Below are 20,943 nucleotides of genomic sequence, written 5' to 3'. Positions count from 1 at the left end.
CCATCTATCAAAGTCCTATGTGATGGGAGGCTGAGAAAGTCTACAGCTAAACTGTACTAAATTTACAGCTGAAGCAGCTCTGGTCAAATAGAAACAGCAGCTTGTTCCTGTGCACCAAATTGGAGCTCAAGCTACTGTCTGGAAAAAGGCACACCCACCATTAGCCCCTTCGACCCACAGTCCAACAATAGATGCTGGTGTTTCAACCTGAATGACAAAGGTTGTGACAGCTCATCTCTGGGACAACTGCAGATAAAACCAGAACATATGGGACACGATCTGCCACAACTTACAGGTTATTCCTCGTAAAATGGCAAATGCGACCTTGGACCTGAGCACAGTTAGGTTGAAGAACCAGACTAATGAATAATCTATGAAAAATTGTGTTTCTTTCAAATTGGTGATGGACATAAGGATGGACAGACACACATCTCGCCATGGCACAAGCTAATCAAACACTTGTGCTAAAAAGCAAAAAGATTACAAGGCTACTTACAGCACATGTTGATGAGTTTGACAAACAACTTCGACTGATTCTCCAACCAGTTTGTTTGAGCACTAGGGTCAATAGAAATTAACAGAACATGAACATATTAGGTTTTTTCAAACTTGACACCCTCTCTCTACCCACTTCCACTTCATTTGTGTGTCCATGTGGAAGGTCCCCGTCACTGAGGACCATTCCATCCCAGTGAGTGGGTTATGAGATGATCCGCCAGCAAGTCTAGATTGATGCTAAAGATACTGACAATGTTCAGGGTCATGTTGGGCTCCTCATGGAAGATGCCCTGGACAAATGTAGCATACATGAGACTAACTGTATATTTATTAATAAACTGATCAAAGATAGACATTTTATCAAACAGGCACCAACAACATAAGCATTATGTTGCATATGCACCATTTCTCTAGTCTCTTAAGCTCTCAACTCTTAAACTAGCTTCCTGATCCTGGTTCTGTTCTTTTGATCGTTCATATTTTAGGCTCCATATCTAACAGACTTTTGCACATTCGATTCAAAACCAAGATGCCTACAATTCAAAGAAGCTGTTTAAAACCCACCTTAATGAGCACTGCTTCATTCAGCTGAGAATATTTAGTTTGTGAAAGGTGCATTGTCATCAAGTCCAGAATTCAACTTTTTTTTCTTTTTTTTTTTTGGCCTCACAAACACCTGAGGGGAAATCTCTGGCTCTGTAGCTACTAAATGGTGCATGATGGTCACCAGCTGGTCTTTGTGTGTGTCTGCTTTTTGCAGCTTTTGTTTGTTTGTTCGTTTTTTATAGTTGTCTTAAACCTGCTGCCAAACAGCCAACAGAAGCAGTGAAGCTGGAGCCAAACAGCTCTGTAGAGCCAAGAGCAGATCCAGGTTCAGGAGATAATTCTCCTGTCAGTGTTTTCATACTTTTATTACAGGCTTTGTTATTATGCGATTTTTTTCTAACAAAAAAAACCATGAATAATAGACCCACAAATAATTGGTTACTCTGACTTCCTCCTACAGTCCAAAAACATTAACTGCTCATTCTAAATTTTCTCTCAGTGTTAGACCTGAGATGGACTGGCCCTTCCATGGTGTACCCCACCTGCCACCTCTCACAACCAGCCTCCCTGAATTGAAGTGGTTAAGAAAAATGGATTGATTAATTTAAAATAAAATCCTCTTGTGGAGCTCTTTTTAAGCTTTCAGTTAGTTTATTTTCTGCACCTTACTTGTCTGCACATCTCATATTGAAGTTTTTTAAATTCCTGTTCCTCTGCCAAGTCCCCTGAGTCTGTGCAAAGTACATGGCCAATGTAGGTGACCCATAGGGGGAATCCACATGACACATCCACTCCAATGCATTTGTTCTCCTAATAAAGATATAAAAGAAGCAGAAGAGTTAGTTAGAATGAACAGTATGGCAAACTGTTACCTTTTGCTTAATCTTTTTCTACAAAAAATACGATTTCTGACTCAAAATAATGGAAATCTAAGCTATGTGTCCAATGCTCTCAGCTTACTTCAGGGGGATTCCCTGATCCCCTACTTAACGTGTTCCCTCACAGATCCTCAAACAAACCCTACGACCATGATATGAATAATGTGTTTCTGTCACAATCACATACACAACATCTAAGAGCAGGAGGCCAGTGCATCATCTGTTTCTTACACATCACAGTCGGATGCATCAGGATACATTTGATTTGATTCTTTGGCACTTAGAGGAGTCGTGCTGCACTGACAAGATCCCCCGATGGGATTGTGCTCTACATTCAGTAATCATAGCACACACTGATGTAAAACACACCACAACAGTCTTCACATGAGAACACATATGCTGGGGCACAACATCTGCCACATACACACAGACAAATCAACAGCAAGTCTGTTTCCCCCCTGGTTTCATGAGATACCCCAAGAGTCAAGTACTGTACTGTGTGCGCTTGTTGCGTAATTCAGTTTTCCTTCCACACTAGCTGCAGATGTGGATTTCATAGACAGGCATGTACTGCCTAATGATCCAGTAGGAAATTAGCAAACGATATTTGCGTTACTCTGTACAGAGCAGAGTCTCGTATGATGATTTGTTATCATAACTCAGGCATGAAAAACTCAGCGTGCAGCACATCATCACCACCCAGCTTGCAGCCACAGGACGTTAATGACATGATGTTTCACCAGATCTAAAGGTTTATATTTTGATTCTTTCAAGCTAAATAATCAACATGCAAGTTGGTTCACACAATTTGCAAGATGAGGTAATTTTCTTTCAGATATTTGGCTACAACCTGTAACTAGCATTTTCCCCACATCCACAGAGTTACAGTGTTTGATTATAGAAACGTTAAAAAAATAAGGTTTTTCTTTTTCTTTCTTTTTTAAAGTGGTATTTGATAAAGAAAACTGAATACTGCTAAAGCCCACACATCAAACATGAATCCATTACTTATTCACAGCCTTAGTTTCCCACCTGCAGATCCTCATTCCAGTCAGCCTTGACCACAGTGAACCACAGTCCAGCAGGCAGCATTTATGTTACCATCATGTCATTTACGTTCATAACAGTGCAGTTTGGAGGAGAAAACAAACGAATGCTCCATTTGGCAGTATTTCATGTATACAAGCAAATAATCATGTATAATCAAATAAATCATTTGGGTGTTTACCTCAAAGCTACCCAACTGATCCACTAAATACAGGCTTAGGGTCCATTGCAGATTCCAATCCTAAAGAGAATCCCAGCGCACGCACCCTCGCTTCCCTTCCTCTTCCGTCTTTGGTCAGCTTATCTTCACCGGTTCACCCCCGCTCTGGTAAGGAGCTTCACTTTCTAAATTCTCACAGTGAAATCAGAGAAGATATCGATTCTCTGTCTCTCCTCTATCTCCTTTCTCCTCCCATCCACCTCTATTTCTCTTCTGCGCTCCCTTTTCTGCCGTCTCCACCTCTTTGGGACTGAGGAAGCTTTGTTACCACGGAGACGCATGAGGCTGTGGCCTGATTGGTGGAGTTTGTTGTGATGCAGCAAGTCGGCAGTGCAGCCCACTAGATTGATTGCCTTTTCAGTCAGAATCGTTGTGTAATACTGAGCCAGAATAAGCTTACTAAGTGGAGATATATAGGAATTTATTTTCAGTAAAGCGGGGGATTACAATTCACTTTCAGTGTTACATTACTTGGTTGTGTATCACAGCAAAGCCCGTGGTGGAAAGTATGGAGGACTGTGAATGTCAAATTTATTTAACTCCCAATTAAAATACATACTTTACAATGGAATTTAGCAATCTATAAAAGACTAACTCAGCACGTTTTGTCTATTACATTAATTGATTAATTTTATTGGATAAAAAAGGAGAACAAGCAGAAAGCTAGTTTTCACAAACAAATTATGAAAATAATTGTGAAAAATTTCAATAAATAGAATTTTGATTTTTTTCCAGATATGAAGCAGATTAAAGCAATAAATGCTCACAGTACAGAAGATGGAAATAAATCATCCATCTATTTTCTTTGAATTATCCAATTCAGGGTCGCAGGGGGATGGACCCTATCTCAGCCTCAATAGGGGAAGTATCTGTCATAGGGCTAACACAGAGAGACAGGCAATCATTTCCACCTATGGGCAATTTAGAATCACCAATTAACCTAACCCCACTAACTGCATGTCTTTGGACTGTGGCAGGAAGCCGAGTACCTGGAGAGAACCCACACAGACACCAGAAGAACATGCAAACGCCACACAATATAGCTCAGGCTTCTTGAAGTGAGGCAAACCATTTTTGCTTTGAAAAATATTTTCATGATTAATCTATTTGCTAAAAAGATGCAATTAATTTTCTGATCAATTTACAGATAACTTATTGTAGCAACTTTTTTTCAGCCATCAATCACATAACAACAAACAAAGATGAGTTTGTAGTGAAACAGTCCCATTTTAGCAGAGGAAAAACCAGCGCAATTTTCCATTTGTATTTTAAAAAATGACTTAAAAATGACTTGACAAACTCAGAAACAAGATCAGTGCAACTTTAGTCTAATTTTTCATTCGCAACAAATTGCCATAGACTGAAGTTGCATTCACCAATAGCAACCAAGACGCCATCTTTTAATTGCTTATGTATTAGTCTCAATACCAACTTATTGGCTGATTGTTTTCTTAATCTATTTCTAATACCAGAGAAAACCAAATGTTTTATATAAAATATATATAACAGGGCACGGTGGTTAGCACTGTTGCCGCACAGCAAGAAGGTCCTGAGTTCAATTCCATCATCAGGCCGGGGTCTTTCTGTGTGGAGTTTGCATGTTCTCCCCGTGTTTGCGTGGGTTCACTCCGGGTACTCCGGCTTCCTCCCACCGTCCAAAGACATGCAACTTGAGGGGATAGGTTAATTGGATAATCCAAATTGCCACTAAGTTTGAATGTGAGTGCGAATGGTTGTCTGTCCCTGTGTGTTGGCCCTGCGACAGACTGGCGAGCTGTCCAGGGTGTACCCCGCCTCTCGCCCTGTGACAGCTGGGATAGGCTCCAGTGCCCCCCGCGACCCTGAAAAGGATAAGCGGAAGCGAATGGATGGATGGATATATATAACGGGAAAAACAGGGGAAAAAGATGTTGCTTCAAAAATAACCACATTTTCTAATATATAATTTCAACGACAGTGTCATTTTTCAGTCATTTTTATAAAGCTTTATAGGAATGGCTTTGCAAATCCCTTTTTCTTTTTCTTTTTGTGCATTTGACACATTCCGACAAATCCTTGATGATGGGATCTCTTTTAAAGACAACATCAGAGGTGATAAGGAGTCAATGTGTGAAGAAAATGTGTGTGCATCACGTTTTAATGGGAGCTCTGAGCAGCAGATTGGTTGCGCTGATGATTATGCCTTTGTTTGCAGGGCATCGTGACTGTCCTGCCTTTGGTGAGGTGCTTTGCTTGTGCTTCAGCCTCTGAGGTGCATTTTGAACAGCTTCAGAATGAGTCAACTGAGTGCTGTGAACACAGGTATTTCCTTTTGGTTGAGCAAAATGATACAATTTATACAGGTAATTCCACACTGCAAATAGCCTTCTGAGATATTCAAAAATCATCATCATCATATACCTTCTATGCACACAAAATTTGATGTGCATAGAAGGTATATTTTAATTTATACATACCCTTTATTTCTTACAGTTCTGTCACAAACAGTGACTCCTGTATACTGCTTTGAATTTCTTATTCTGTCCTTTGAGTTTTCTGTCTTCCATCTACCCATATATGCTTTCCTTTTATAACCTTTCCATTTTTTTGTACTTCCTCCAAATTTTAGACAGAGCTGAGTGGAAAAAATCAACATCTTTTGTGTGAACTGTGTCAGATTTTCTTCTTGAGAAAGCTTTATAATCCTTTCGATTGTTTTAACTGACAGCTCTCTTATTAGGGCCATTTTTCCTTTTAATGAGCCTGGTGCAATTTTGGATGTTTAGTTTTTGCAGAATTTGTTTTAGTAAAGCAGACTACACAGTGAAGCCGGGAAAATTGGCAAGCATAATGATTTGAGTAAGTTTGACATGGGCTAAATTTAGATTGGGAGCGCAGGTCAAAGCATCCCCAAAACTGGAGCATTTTTGGGTGTTTTGGCTCTGCAGTGGTTAGTATTGTCGAGAGACAGACTTCCTGTATTGGGGTCATGGGCCACGCAATCAACAGTATCTATCAAAAATGGCTCAAGGAAGGAACAGTGGTGAACCATGGGTCATGTAGCCTCTTTCAGTAGTATAATGCCCCCTGCAACAAAGCAAAGGTGGTTCAGGAATGGTTTGAGGAGCATAACAACAAGTTTGAGGTGTTGACTCAGCCTAAATTTCAAAGATGTTAGTCCAATCAAACATCTGTGGGATGTGCTGGACAAACAAGTCGGATCCATGTAGGCCCCACCTCACATCTTACAAGGCTTAAAGGATCTACTGGTGACATCATGGTGCCAGATACCACAGCAAACCATCAGAGGTCTAGAGGAATCCATGCCTCGATGGGTCAGGGCTGTTTTGGCAGCAATAAGGGGGACCACAACACAGGTGGTCATAATGTTATTCCTGATTGGTATATTTAAGATTTGTTCATTTGCTACAAAGCTGAACTGAATAAACGTCCTGAATGACCTTGGTTAACATTGACTTTAGTCAATAGTCACCTTATTTGGCATATGGCTCAGCTGTAGAGCAGCTGCGAGAGTCCAGACAGTGCAGGCATCAGTAGAAAATCTACATGACATTAAATTCAAACTTAAGCAGCACCAAAGGAGCAGCTGGCGTTGAGGTTAGTTTAGGAATACGGAGTTCGTCATGCAAGGTCAAAGGTATGTGCCTTTTTTCACACTCTGCGCCACATTACTGTTTACATGAGATGAATTTCTACAATCGCGGATAGAGACAAAATACTGTTACTGTTAATCTGACTATCTTCAGGTTTTATGCTTACATTTACACACGCAGTTACTGTCCCTCCATTTAGAAATGCAGAGGCGTCACGGTGTAATTATTTTACGTGTAGTTATTTTTTTTCCTGTGTAATAATATTCAACATTGCATTTTTCAAAAAAAATGCCTCTCTGTGCAAAATGGGTTCAAAAACATAAACAACTGTGGGATACTGTTTGTCTGTGATTTGGACAGGGGGAACAAATTGTGGCAGGATTATTTGTATCCCACAGTAACTTTACTGTATAAAGAGCTAACATCTCTAAAATGTCAGGAGTATTTAGTCAACTAAAAATCAAGAATGTGGGATACTGTTTGTCTGTGATTTGGAGAGCCCAGCGTGTGCTTCCGACGCAGGGAAAACCAATTCTGTCGGGGAGACCTACCGTGGCAGTTGTGCAGGTGAAGCCAAAGGGAAGATATGCTTCGCCATATTTTCTAGTATTTGGCAATGCCTCATCCTCAGCTTTGCATTTGTGTGGGAGCCCCGTAGAAAACCTGTCCATTATGCTAGCAGTGTCTAAGCTTCTTCTTTCTTTCTTTTTTTTATTAATTCCCCCACCACCACCACGCAATGGCTCTGCCGCTCTAGCAACCATGTGCAGGTTAAAGAAGCTTAAACAGTGTGGTAACCCTACTTGCAACAGGATGTTGCCTAAGCTGGCATTGAGTAAGTTGATCTGCAGAGACCATGGCTGAGTTTAGCTTTTGGCCAGCCTGAATAAACATTTCCATCCACTAATGTTCCATTTTATGAACTATTTTGCACTTTTCCCATTGAGCTTCAAGTTAACACCAATTTATCTATGACTTTTCTCAGAGGGTTTCCGTTTAAAATACTCCACCTGCAGCTCGTAGTGATCTATAGGGGACTACGTAGCTGCTGCTTGGGCTTAAAGGACATTTCAAAGACTATAACTTACAAGAGGAAGGAGAAGAAAGACAACCTGAGACATTTCACTACAGGAGATCTCAAAAGCCAAGCCAACCCCTAAATTAATTTACAGTCAGTGGCAACTGAAAACAAGCTTCGAGGCTTGTACAGTCACACCAGCAGCAGGTTCACTGCTCTCAGCCTCGCATTTTATCTGTGAGCTGCAGGGATCCACATCCTCAGAATGAAATGACTTGTTGATGGGTGCTCCGCCCGCTGCACACACACTCTTTATCCGAGCATCAGCAGAGCAGACGCTAACAGAAACAACCCCTACTACGCAAACACCACTTACACACGCACAACCCAACATGAACATCTGCTGTCATTGTGACTGTTAATTTGTGATGTTGTCAAGCACATCTTTCCTCACCAGATACTCCTGCTACCCATCCTGCACTCATCAAAAAAGGTCTGTGTGGCTACTCACTGTCAGTTGCTGTGATGCAACTAACGGCATTTATGTGGACGTCACTTGAGCATGTGTATGGCTGCATTACCAGTAGACTGTTTGCATTTATATTTCACATTTATCTCGGCTGAGTCATTTTCAACACTATATCCTTTAAAGCATTACATAATTACAATTGTGAGGCACTTATTTATTTATATTTACATTACATTTTATCCATTTTTTCTTAGTGCTAGAAACAGCCTGCCAAAATGTGCACACCCTCTCATCCATAGGTTTTCAGTAGTGTAGTTCAGTGACTTGAAGCTGCTGGTAATGTGACAGACCCCACCTAGTAGGCAGTTCTCCGTCTCTCAAAGTGGCCACACCCTTAATATTCCATAACTTTAAGCCTTAATACAATTTAAAAATATAAGTTAGCATATATCTCTGTCTCTCTGTATTCTGGTAGCTGGGATAGGCTCCAGCCCCCTCACAATCCTGAAAAGGATAAGTGGAAGACAATGGATGGATGGAGTAAGTGTGCAGAAATTCCCTATACTGTACAGCCATCATGAAGGTGAAAAATTGATTTTAACATGAGAATCTAGAGAATCTATGAGGATTGATACACTGGAGTGACCTCAAGTAGCCATTCAAAGAACCCGCTACCTGAGGTGTCCATTTGTTTTTCCTTTTTAAAAATTTAAAAACAAAATTAAAGCTAAAAGCTATTTATTAGTGCAAATTACTTCTACAGCGTGCTTCCCCTCACCCCCCTACCAGTCGAGGCAGTGTTTGTTGATCACTTTACTACTGTCAATATGTTAATCAGTTTAATAGAGAGACTCAGGGCGTCACAGATTGTTTACGGTTCCAATCATAAGAGTGAAAACAAAAGGACTTGGAAACACTAAAATAATGCTGCTTACACATGACGAGTCAGCATTAATAACAACACATAATGCAAAGGACATTATAGTGCAGAATGAGTACTTTGACTTTTCTGAATGGTTACGGTAAGTAGGGCTGGTGTTCTGTTCTTCCTTTTACTTAACAAAAATGATATTTTATCACTCTTCCTCCATCAGTTGATGGTTTGGTTTGCAGAACTACTACGGATAGAAGATGGTGTCACTGACCTGCAGTTCATCCCCAGTGGAGGCTTCAACCCTTCTTCCTGTGAATAAGAAACAGCTGAAATAAACCTCAGAGAGCAGGTGTGTGTTTCAAGGAGCCTACAATGCAGAAGCATTGCACAAGAAAGAGAGTGCTGTCAAAAATATCACATTACGGAGGAGAAGTGACTGTTTTTAAACCATTTCCTTCCTCAATCCAGTTTCAGAGCATTGAAAGTATTGAGTAATGCTTAGTTGCAAAAGCATTGCATATTACATTATTTAAAAAGTGATTTGGGTGTCTGCAATTAGTTGGAGGTTTATTTTCCTTGACGCCAAATGTATTCATCCATAGCTAATGTGGTCATCTGACACTGTCAAAATATCACAGCAGAGAAAAAAAAACAAGGCATGGGCAGCAAATGAGAGTGAATGCAGCCCTGACGTGATGGTTGGGTTGATGAAAGAGGAGAAGCTATTTTTAGATGAGGGTGTCAGAGGAGAGGGAGGAGGTGGGGGCATGGGGGAAATGGAGGTGATGCGGGTCCAGGGATCAAAGTGATGGCGCTGCTGTAGCTGGAGTTAGTTGTGGCATTTCTCAAATTGTTCTGCTTTCTTGCGCGTTCGTAAATGACGGCAATGCATCACCGCCTGAGGAGGGAGGGGAGCTAATCAGTGTTCTCAGCACTCATCTGAGCCTCTGCTTAGTTCGTGTCAGTCTTTGCAATGCTGTTTAGTGCACTTAAACAATGGCACAGAGCTGCAGCTACAAACAAAACAAACACAAGTTGAAAACTGCTAAATTTTTTCCTTTGGGCAGAATATTAATCACTGCCACAGACTGAATATAAAAAAATAACTTTAGATGCGGCCCCATGTTCAACTGTAGCGACTTCATGAAATGAAAGATCTCATAAAAAGTGTCATTTAACCAGCTGACAAACAGCTGAACTGTTAACATCCTTTTGGATACATACAGAGACATATACACTCATCAGCTACTTTGTTAGGAACCCGTGTTCAACTGCTTGTTACCACAAATATCTAATCATCACTAGAGTATACAGAGAACAATCTGAAAAAGACAAAATGACCAGTTAGCAACAGTTTTCTGAGTGAAAATACAATAGTGATGCTACAGGTCAGAGGAGAATGACTATAAAGTAACTGAAATAACCAGTTGTTATAATCGGGGTATGCAAAAGAGCATCTCTGAACCTACAACATAGTAAATCTTGAAGCAGATGAGCTACAGCAGAAGGCCACGCCTGTGCCAATCCCATCAGCTAAGAACAGAAAACTCGAGTTCACACAGAGTTGCCAACAGTGGACAACAGAAGCAGGGCCATAACCAGGGTTTAGAAAGTAGTTTCTTTTAATTGGTTACCTAAAATCTAAATCTTTATCGTTAGATATTGACACTTGGAGTTGATGTAAAATTGCATACATTTTTCTTTAGTCCTGAATGTTAAATGTGGCTCTCACTTATGGTTAAGAAGTTACCAAGGTTCAAAAAATGCTGACAAAAAAGGTGACCAAACCAACAAATTTCAGCCCACTGTGTTCAAAATCACAGAGTGATTTTTCATGGATTGACCCTACAGCAGGGGTGTTGAACTCCAGGCCTCGAGGGCCGGTGTCCTGCAGGTTTTAGATGTTTGACACCACTGCCCTACAGTACATTATTGACATACACTACCAGTCAAAGGTTTGGAAACACCTTCTCATTTAATGGTTTTTCTTTATTTTCATGACGATTTACATTGTAGATTCTCACTGAAGGCATCAAAACTATGAATGAACACATGTGAATTATGCGTGAAATAATTCAAAACATGCTTTGTATTTTACATTCTTCAAAATAGCCATCCTTTGCTTTTATTACTGTACTCTCTTGGCATTCTCTCCATGAGCTTCATGAGGTAGTCACCTGAAATTGTTTTAAGCAGCCTTTCAGTTCCCAGAGATGCTCAGCACTTGTTGGCCTTTTTGCCTTCACTCCGGTCCATCTCATCCCAAACCAGCTGGGTTTAGGTCATGTGACTATGGATGCTAGGCCATAGTGGCTGTAGCTCAGGAGGTAGAGCTGCTGATCGGAAGGTTGGTGGTTCAATCCCTGGCTCCCCCAGTTTCCATGCCAAATATCCTTGGGCAAGATACAAACCCCGACTTGCTCTCCAATGCATCCATCGGAGTATGAATGATAGTTAGAAAAGCGCTCACCGTATAGATAATAGTGCTTGTGTGTATGGGGTGAATGCAGTGTGTTGTATAGAGCGCTTTGAGTACTCCAGGAGAGTAGAAAAGCGCCATATAAAAACCAGCCCATTTACCATGCCATCTGACGCAGCACTCCATCACTCTCATTCTTGGTCAAATAGCCCTTACTCAGCCTGGAGGTGTGTTTGGAGGTCATTGTCATGTTGAAAAATAAATGAGGGTCAACTAAATGCAAACCAGGATGCTGTGGTAGCCATGCTGAATCAGTGTGCCTTCAATTTTTTCATCATTGTCACCAGCAAAGCACCCCCGCACCATCACACCTCCTCCTCAATACTTCACAGTGGGAACCATGCATGTAGAGACCATACGTTCACCTTGTCTATGTTGCACAAAGACACAGCAGGTGGAACCAAAGCTCTCAAATTTGGACTCATCAGGCCAAACACAGCTTTCCACTGGTTTAATGTCCAGTCTTTGTGTTTCTTGGCCCAAACAAATCTCTTCTATTTGTTGCTTTTGCTTAGTAATGGTGTCTTAGCAGCTATTAGATCATAAAGACTCATTTGCGTTGTCTCCTCGGAACAGTTGATGTGACTGCTACTGGAAGTCTGTTTGGCATTTATCTGGGCTGCAATCTGAGATGATGTTAACTTGCAATTTCTGAGGCTTCAGTCTCCAGAGACTGAAGAAGTCACTTGGATGAGTGAACAAACGTTTCTCCCACTGAAAACACTATGTCCAAATGAACAGAATCAACCTCTTGGGATTTACTTACCTGGATGATTGAGCATGCATCAAGTTACACCACTGAATGAAAATAATGTTATTGGTTTTTCATGTCATTATTATTCTCTGCGTGGAATTTATTTAGAGTTAAAAAGACTGCAATAAATACAATAGATTAAAAAACGGTGGTATTTCCAAATGAAATGGAGCAAAGTAGCAGTATGAGGTAGTGTGCAGTTTGGTTTTCCCCTTGTTTCTAGTTATTCTATAAATATAACTTCTGCTTATTTTTGTGCTCACATAAGCACAAATCTTCAAGTGTTACATTAGTGATTAACACGACACAACAGTATGAATAAAATACTACAGAAGCACTTGAAAGAAATGCTTAAAGGAGAAATTCACGCAGCATGGAAATCAGAGCACATACAATGCACACAGTTAGTACAAAACTACTAATATAAAGATAGAAAGTTAAAGCAAGTCTACAAATCAGCATTACATTTCAGATGTAATAAAAAGAGACTAGGTGTCAAGGAGTCCCAGAGGCCAGTACGTGGGAGTGGACCAAATGCAGGCACAAACAGAACAGCGTTAAGGTTTTCAAAAGCTTTATTATAAACACAGAGATAAGCAATGACAAGACGTGAGTACGTGGTGGGGAATCTCGGACGTGGATGCACAGTAACAGAGGGAGAGTGTGGTTAGGACCTTGCTTTTCCTATATTCCTGAGAAGACGACGGGCAGCCTCCTGGCAGGCATTTGAGTTGTTTAACTTCCGAGGAGTTACGCAGTGGCTTGACGAGGTTACTGAAGGCACAAAGCGATCAAGTTAAGCACATAGCATAAACATGGAATGAGGCCTGGTTACCACCATGAGGTAGCTGACAAATTGGTGAAGAACAGATGACAGAGGACTGGAGCGCACCGGCTTGACTTGGGAAAAGTAGAACATAGGATCTATGCGTATGGATGAAGGGAGTTTAAGTTTAACTGCCATAGGACTGATGACAGACTCAATTTCATAGTGTCCAAAATAGCATGGGGCGAGCTTGTTGGAAAATTGCCTGAGGGGAATGTTCCTGGAGTAAAATTAGGCGCAGGTCTTCTTAGTCGATCCACGTAATGGTGCTTTCAAACAACGGCCTTTAGTAGCACCTCCCGAGTTGCAAGTGGTGTTGAACAGAAGTAACAGCGAGATCAACCTCATTCTGAAGGAACAGGGGTGGATGATAACCTAGAGAGGCTTCAAAAGTTGAGAGACCAGTTGTAGATGAGGTAAGTGAATTATGTGCATACTCTACCCAAGGAAGATGCAAAGAGCAGGTTACCGGGTTTAGTGTGGTGACACAGTGGAGGGCAAATTCAAATTCCTGGATGAGCATCTCAGTCTGGCTGTTGGATTGTGGGCGATATCCAGAGCTGAGGCTGACCTTGGCTCCAAGAACGGTGCAGAAGGTCTACCAGACCTGTGAAGTGAATTGAGGACTCCTGTCTGGGAGAATTTTTGTAAGGATACTGTGGAGACTCAAAATATGACCAACCAGGAGCCTGGTAGTTTCAGAGGCAGAAGGGAGTTTGTCCAGAGCAATAAAATGGGCTGACTTGAAAAACCTATTAAATATTGAAAGAATTACGGACTTCCTGGAAGAAGGCAGGCCGGTGACAGAATTGAATCGAATCTTGAGTGCCGTTCTTGCTTCATGCATAGATGGAGCAGGCGGCCACATAGTCTTTAACATCTCTTTCTGTTCCCCATCAAAAGTGGTGACACTTGATTAATGAAATAGTCCTACTTACACCTACTTACTTGGTGGTGTGAACCCAATGGATGACTGCTGAAAGGGCTGGAATGGGGACATAGCAGTGATTAGGTAGACTGGTACCTGGGTCAGGCTCATCCTGAAGAGCCTGGTGGATTGACGTCCCAGGAGATGAAGCCACCATGAAGGTGGCAGGGAGGATGGTGGCAGTCTCGGGTGGGTCATTGTTGGTGGCAAACTGGCGGGACAAGGCATCAGGCTTGACATTTCTGGAGCCTGGGCAATAGGAAGTAGAGAAATAGAGAAAATGCAATAAAAAAAAAAAAGCTAATGGGCTGGGCTGTCATTGAGCCTCTTGGCGGTTCTTAGTTAAGTTAGGTTCTTGTGATCAGTCCAAATGGTAAATGGCTTTTCGGCTGCTTCTAATAGGTGACACCATTCCTCAATGGCTAATTTTACTGCAAACAGCTCTCAGTTGCCCACATCATAATTTCGCTTGGCTAGAGTGAGGCAACGTGAGAAGAATGCTGTAGCTTGGCTTGTGGCCCTTGTTTCAATTCAATGAAGGCTGCTTCAACTTCAGGAGACCAGAAATGGTGAGTGAGTGAGTGAGTGAGTGAGTGAGTGGTGCAGCTACCTAGCTGTAATTCCGAATGAAGTGACGGTATAAGTTAGCGAAAGTGGGCCATTCATTCACTGCTTGAATCTTTGCTGGGTCGGTCTTCACCCGTCTCCTGCCAGAATATAACCAGAAAAGGTTACTGAAGGAAAGTGGAACTCACATTTTTCTACCTTGAAATATAACCAATTTTCCAGGAGGGGTGTCCCTCAATACATCATTAACTAGTGTCTGAAAAACCACAGGGGGCATTAGTGAGACAACATAACCAGATATTCGAAATGACTTAGGTGTGCTGCGTTGAATGCAGTCTTCCATTTATCCCCTCCCGGATGTGCATCAGGACAGTGGGAGAGTGTAGGGAGAGCAGTAACTAGTGAGAAGTTGATTTGCGGCTTACTTGCAGATAGAGAGTGAAAGGCTCTGGAGGGGGTAGCCGGGTGATCACAGACATCACTAAAAAAGAAAAGAAAATAGAAGTGCAAGGTTGCTGTTAAGATTTGAAAGCCTACAGATTAAGGGAAGAGGATGGTATACCTCGGTACAGGGCCATTAGCATTTGACCCACCTCCAAGCTTTAGAGGCTGACTAATATGTTGAAGTTGGGGTGACACGGAGCAGCAGTAGCAGGTAGGACAGAGATCACACCTACACTATATTGCCAATCCAAATCATTGTATTCAGGTGTTCCAATCACTTCCATGAGCTATGACTATTTCATTAATCATGGAAGTAAATTCCAGCGTGGATATTGTGATAGGAAGTCCAGTCATGAAATTTCCTCACTCCTACATATTCCACAGTCTGCTAGAGGTATAATAACAAATTGAAGTCGGCAGACACTGAAGCACATAGTGCGCAGGGGCCACCAATTTCCTGCAGTCAGCCGCTACAGACCTCCAGACTTCATGTGGGCTTCAAATTAGCTCTCTGGATTGATGAATCCTGCCTCTCCATCAGGCAGTCTGTTAATGTTTCAGCATACCAACACATTTTGGACGATGTCATACTCCCAACTTGAAATTTTCTCCAGACATTTATGCATTCATTGTATAAAACATGGACGTAGCCACCAGGACCAGACTCAACATTTGTCTTTTAGCCACCATCAAGTTGTTTTTTGTTTTTCAAACCAGAAGTGTCTACATATGGATAAAAAATTGCTGTGCTAGCAAGCTTGGTTGGGAAACTGCATGGATAGGCTGTACAGATGCAACTCAGAGACAGACATATCAGCAGATTAGGGCTAGGTAACAGACCAATAAAATAATCAATCACCAAAACTGAAGCACAAACTTCTACCACAAGCAAGCCTTAATGTTAGTCATATAATCCATTACACAGCTCCAGAATGCAAAACCATTTACAGTAAAGGTGTCCAATTCAGTGATGCACAGTTGCTCTAGCAGACTTTGGGACTATTTACAGTCAGCAATAAATGCCCTAACTATGTTTTAAAGCAAATTCACCCCACTCTGAGTTTTTATGAAGGAGTAAACTACCCATAAAGCATTTGTACCAGACTGTAAACATGTGTTTTAATACTGTAAAGTTGGACATTTGTGTAATGGGAGTCTATGGCAATCAACTCCCTTTTCGAGTCAGCCTCTAGTGGCTGCTAGAGGAACTGCAGTTCTTGCCAGTTGTGCATTTGCTTTTGTTCAGCTCCAGATGTTACTTCCAACTTTTCATCTAGTCCAACCAGGTGGTAAAAGCCTTCTTTTGTATCCACAATCATGGAACCCACAGGATCACCCTAAAGGCACCAAGGCACCTTGGATAGGGAATTATTTTTCTTGGTGTTTAGTTGGTCTAACAACCTCATCCAAGTAGTAACAGGCATTTATTACAACAGGAGGATTTAAGGAGATAAAAGGCCAAAGGAAAATAAGACAGAACAGTAAAAAATACATTTCAATCTAACAAAACAGCTGTAATTTGTAAATGGACTGATTCTTATATAGCGCTTTTCTACTCTCCTGGAGTACTCAAAGCACTCTACACAATACGCCACACTCATCCATACAAATACACACCCAGTCAGTGCATTGGAGAGCAAGTGGGGGGTTAGCATTTTGCCCAAGGCATGCAGACTGGGGGAGCCAGGAATTAAACAACCAACCTTCCGATCAGTAGATGGCCTGCTCTACCACCTGAGCTACAGCCACCCTGTACACATTCTGTCTTGCAATCCTTATTTATGCCAAATGCAAAACAGAATGTTCATTGTATGCTTTGAGAAAACTGATTCACAGAGACTACTCTTAACTAAGTAGCAGAGTGTATCGAAAATCTATTGATTTTTCTGTGTCTCATTCGTACCCCTGAACCTGTGTGAATATTTAACGAGGACATAACGCCTCACTAGATCTGAACAAAGCTGGGGGACTGTTAATTAGTCTGAGTGCTTTCAATTCCCAGAACAATCCCCCCTCTCTAGCCCGCCAACTTGGTCTCAGATGTGTTCAGGGAACCATCAATTCACTGTAAACCCTAACAATGTCAGGCTACTTTGAATATTTCCTATATGTGTGTTTGTGTCAGCTGTGTAATAATAGGGTTTTTTTTTTTATGTCAGTGGAAATACTAACACCAGGATACAGAAATAGTTCTGAGTAAAAGTCCTCACATTTCACCAGCATGACTTTAGTAAACTAAAAAAACTAAAATCAAAACTAAAATGGCTTCTGTAATGGTACATGTTTATTTGTTAATAAAGTAGCAACTGGTTCTATATTATTTTATGTCCAATTTATTCATTGGTTTCTGTCCCTCAGCTTGTCTCTATTGCTGTTTGGCAAAACACTTTACTGTGTTCCTGGTAATAAAAATCAAATGCATTTGGATTGTTCCTTTATGTTTGTGCTTTTATGGTTCTGCAAGGCAAAGAAACTGATAAATCCATGCCAGACAACATAGTTAGTTACAAAACAGCCAGGGATATTGGCAACTGTGTGCTCGTATAATCCCTGGGCTTGAGTGTGTGTGCACAAAAATGGAAGCAAGTGATGGTAGATTCATCACTGTGTGATTGCAGTGCTGAAAAAAAACTGAGACAGATTTTTCAGTCAAAAACATAAAGGATGTTGCATGTGAATGCATGTAAAGCAAAACAGTGCAGTGTGCAGTGTTCATTATGACAGGCCGAGGTGATGGGAGGGGAGGGGAGTGACGGTGGAGGCAGACAAAAAGGGCTTAATACAGTTGTTGTTCATTCACATCCAGCATCTCACGCTCTGGCAGTCTCCCACCTCAAAGCCCTGACTGCAAAGCCATGATCAGTGGGCTGGAATCCCTCTGTTTACGCTGCTAAAAATAGATTTCACACACTGTGATGACGTGGCATCTCGTGACAAGACCCCCATCCAGCCTCCCCCTTCTTCCAAGACTCCCCAGCCACTCTCTTCCCTCCTTACTGGTATGCAACTGTCACTCTGGCTACATGACACTTCACATTAAATCTTTGTAGACATCGGACAGGGAGGGAATGTGGCATATCCTTTAAAAGAAATGAAAAATTAAAACAGAGGAGGAGAAAATGACAAGAAAAAAAGGAAGTGATAATGTGAATATCTAGAGATGACATAAAGAAAAAGAGAAGGAAGAGTGAATAGATGGACGACAACACAGGGAGAGAGAGGGAGGAGGAGAAGGAGCAAGTGGCAATCAATAATATGACTCATTCTTTCTGCAGTGGCTACTTCCTAACAGCATTCATTAAAGCAAACCTAATCATTTTGGCTAGATAATCAAATCCTGTGAGGCTCCATCTTCTTTCACTCCCTGCCACACACACACTAACAAACACACTCAAATCATTCAAAATGAACCTAAAATGGGAGGAAATAGGACGAGCACATCCATAACCAGTATGCATCTGGCACTGGATCTGCTGATAGGAGTGATAACAAGCAGATGGGTTATTTGTTTGTGGTTTTTTTGTCCATGGCAGCAGCATAATAGTTTGAAACTTTTTTGGAAATCCAAAAACGTTTCGAACCATTAAGCTGCTGCCATGGACAAAAAAACATTCTCTGGCCTCCATTAATCTATCCATTTTTCTCCATTTTCACAGGTGTAATGTAAAGGTGTATATGTGAGTGAGAGAGGGACAGCCAAAGAGAGATATATCATAATTCACTGATTAGCAAGAAAATAGACAAAAATGCCCAATTATGCAACAGCGAGAAATACACAGAAAGCAATTAAAGTAGGTAACAAAAGATGTTAAAGAGACACGTAGAGATACAATAACTAAGGAAAACACTGCAAAGAAATCAGAGCTTCCAAAAAGCCTCATGGAGGCAAAAAGAGACACAACATACACACAGAGATAATATATATATATATTATATATATATATACACACAGACCAAAAACAAATACAAAGAGGTAAAAGCTATGAGAAGTAAAGCGTGTGCAAAGAAACGACAAACTGTTGCAGAGATTAAACACCTACAAGAACGCATAAAACAAAGCCCAAAAAACACAAAACCATCAAATCAATCACGGATTTAATAAGAGAAGAAGATAAGGAGACAAAAACCTGCAAAACAACGACAAGAAGACAGAGAAAAACAGAGGGAAATGACCACAACAACGCACTAAACAACGATGATATGCAAAGCACCTACACAAAATGACCAAAAAGAGATGCAATCGAGAAAAAGGATAGTCACAAAGACGCACGAAATGACTGCAGACGGAAGGAGATCAACCCACAACACAACAGCAGCCATGGGGCAGCTCTTACAACGTTTTACGTGTCTCCACAGGTGTCCCTTATGTCATGCAAGTTGCCACAGTAGACAGACTAACATTATTCCCCTCACACCACAGTCATGATATATGTAGACTATGCTGCTTAGCTGTTTTGCACTGCTTATGACGGACACCACCTGACCTCTGCAGCCCAAATCAATGCTGCCACAAATAATGCGGGAATTAATTAAACGTTGCATCGCCTCCATTCCTCCATGGAATTAATGAGAGATAGGAGCGTTAATTAGCAGTGACACCGTACAATCGGTCAACAACTGCGGCATCAGGGCGATCGGCGGCTCACCTGCAGTCACGGTCTGTCTGCAGACAACATATCGCGCACATCTCCGGACTTTTCAGAGGATTTTCAGAGGAGACACGCCGGCTTACAGCGTTATCTTTCATATATTGTACAGTGAAGTGTTAGCGGTGTTCGTTCTGCTGATTTCCCCCCACAAACAGCGCTCATTCCCGGTGTGTTTCCGCCTGTCAAAGCTGCTGTCAACGCCACAGCGGACTACCCGGCCGTCCTGTTCGGGCTTTCCGCTGCAGCGCAGTGTGCTGCCGGTGGCTGCTGATAACATGCCGGGTAAATAGTAATAACAGAACAGGACATTTTTCTGCAGAGCAACAGAGGAGAAAGGCGTCCTCTAGTGGGTCACCTGTGCCAGCTGCGAAATTACTGCTGAAAGAGTGTTCAAGTAAGCAGGGGCGTTTACAGGATTTCTTAAGTGGAGTGGCACGAGATCGACCAAGAACAAGGGGACCAGGACACCACAGTTTTGAAAATATGGGTATTTATATGAAGCCCTGTATTCTCATCCAGACAGTATTAGAACATCATTTTATATTTGACTTTTACAAAATGATAAAATACAAAGTGTGCCACAGGTGGAAAGCAACATATTTCTTGGTCCCCACACTTCTTATCACTAACAGTATGAAATTTTAGCTGATGTGTAAGAATAGGGTTTAGACACTGTAAGTATGCTGCAAATAGATGAAAATTAAAAGGAGGACAGAAATAAAGGACATAGGAACCCTGCAAATGTGAGAATGAATGGCACACAGAGTATACGACTGTCAGGCCCCCATGGCGTGGACCAAGCTCCTAGTTAAACTCGGGAGGCATATAGGCATTTCCTCAGTGCTTAATTGTGGGATGGTGGTGCTTTGTAGATACAGTAATCGTAGCAACAACAATCTAATCAGGCAAGCTAACCGATCTTTCATTAGTCTTAAATTACTGCCTGTTATTCATTGTATACAAAACAGAGTGAATCCTCAATGCCAGGATCTCCTCTTTGACACTAAACTTCTAGAGCAATTACCTCACTTACCTCAATTGACTAGAGTAAATAAATCTGATTTGATTGGCTGATTCCTGCCTCTGAAAAATGTAACTTTTCAGTACAAGCGGCACAAATCATTGGAACCAACAGTTCTACAGTTCAGTTGAG

At 41.5% G+C, this 20,943-nt stretch overlaps 1 protein-coding gene across 1 annotated transcript in view; it reads right to left on the bottom strand.

The window, feature by feature from the left end:
• pitpnm2 (phosphatidylinositol transfer protein, membrane-associated 2) overlaps positions 1-20,009 on the bottom strand; it is a 66,566-nt gene extending 46,557 nt beyond the window's left edge. Inside the window, exons 1-2 of the mRNA XM_080874612.1 lie at positions 19,788-20,009; positions 9,415-9,452 (exon numbers count right to left, since the gene is read on the bottom strand). The gene's annotated coding sequence lies outside the window, so the exon portion shown is untranslated. The remainder of the gene's footprint in view (positions 1-9,414; positions 9,453-19,787) is intronic.
• Positions 20,010-20,943: the final 934 nt, after the last annotated feature.

This window comes from Rhamphochromis sp. 'chilingali', assembly GCF_963969265.1.
Source record: "Rhamphochromis sp. 'chilingali' genome assembly, chromosome: 2".
Lineage (NCBI taxonomy): Eukaryota > Metazoa > Chordata > Actinopteri > Cichliformes > Cichlidae > Rhamphochromis > Rhamphochromis sp. 'chilingali'.
This window is presented reverse-complemented; position numbering and strand designations above follow the sequence as displayed.